Source organism: Macrobrachium nipponense, chromosome 5, assembly GCF_015104395.2.
Source record: "Macrobrachium nipponense isolate FS-2020 chromosome 5, ASM1510439v2, whole genome shotgun sequence".
Lineage (NCBI taxonomy): Eukaryota > Metazoa > Arthropoda > Malacostraca > Decapoda > Palaemonidae > Macrobrachium > Macrobrachium nipponense.
This window is the reverse complement of record NC_061107.1, coordinates 107,639,629-107,641,246: the sequence shown is the minus strand read 5'-3', so window position 1 is coordinate 107,641,246 and position 1,618 is coordinate 107,639,629.

Sequence of the window (1,618 nt, the reverse complement as noted above, 5' to 3'; positions counted from 1 at the left end):
AAGTTTTCGCATTTCTTGTAAGTACATAGTTGTAATTTCATTCACATGGAATTAATATATTCATATACTATATGACAATATTCTCTCTATTAGGACACCAGAGAGAGAAATAAATCTTGGTCAAACGTATCAAGAATACAATGCTGTTTTCTCTCCTGTCAAAATCATCAGATAAAAGCTTCAAATTGATGTTTTCCACTAAACAACTCAAATAAAGGTGATTTCCTACATAAACTAAAGAAATGCTGAAGAGCTATGAAATACAAGATAACTAGCGGCAGTCTGAACGCATTGCTCCAGTCGAGTGTTAATACAAACAATTGTCCTCTAGAAACATTACTAAACTCCTCTTTTATCTAACGCATTAATTCCATTACTACCCATAACAAATAATCATGATTAATGCTATGGTACTTCATGCCATAATTGTTAGAGCCAAAAATACCAAATATTTTCAATGTACTGTAATTAGTACTTTCCTGGGTACATTAAACAGGGCCTCAGATGCTTCTCAGTATGAACTGGAATTGGTGGTTAAAACTAAGTAACAAAACGTGCTAACTAGTTGTAGATGAGTGAATGGGGAGAACCTCCCACTCGCTTTCACCAAACACTTTTTCCTTTGGCACCAGTGGCCTATATTGGGTCAATGAGGTGGGATTATGATAAAAGGCTCTGATTTGTATACCTACAGAAAATGAAAATTATTTTTAAAATCTATGATTTCTTCCTACAAGAATACAAGCCTTTGCCTTCTTGTAAGAGACTCACTCCTTAGGTAAGAAGGTAGTTTCTCAATTGACTTGCAAATTAAATCTCCAAACAGAAATATAAGGTTCCCTGTCATGATTGTGAGCAGAGGGAATGTGACTTCTTAACCTCCTACATGATCAGGAATAAGGATGCCAGACAGATAGGGCCCTGAGCTAGAGCGGGCAGTGTAGGCACTATTACTCATTCAGGAAAATCCTCAGAGAGCCAAATGAGCCACCAAGAGGAGTAACACAAGTCAGATGACAGCTAAGATCTAGTAAATATAACTGATGGATGGATGGATGGATGGATGTATGATATTTAAGGCTAAAGCCCAGGCACTGGGGCCAAGAGGGCCATTCAGCGCTGTAGTGAAGGTTAAATAAGTTGAATTATGGTTAATGAATTAGTGAACGAGATGATTCATAAAATTAGATGTGACTAATAAATAAATAAAAATATGAAGTTTAATGAATGGCGTAATATATATTAAAAATAGTTTAATGTCTTTAAAAATCTGTATATGATATATAAATAAATATCTAAATATTAAAAATTTTTATACACTTTAAAAAGGAGACGAGAGCAGATATATCTGCTTCAACTCCCAGGATATTTGAGAGGGATTTACCCTGGAAATATCTTTCCCTTTGGTTAAAATATCTGGGGCAAACCATCAAATTGTGCTCCACTGTTAGTATCTCGTCGCAGTAAGCACACACTGGTGGGCTGCTTCCTTCTAAAATAAACTGATGGGTTAAATAAGCGTGCCCAATCCTTAATCTCGTTAAAATAACCTCTGTTCGTCTGTAAAGCTGGAATGACGAAGGCCCCGGCAGTATATTTTTCCTAATACTTCTATACT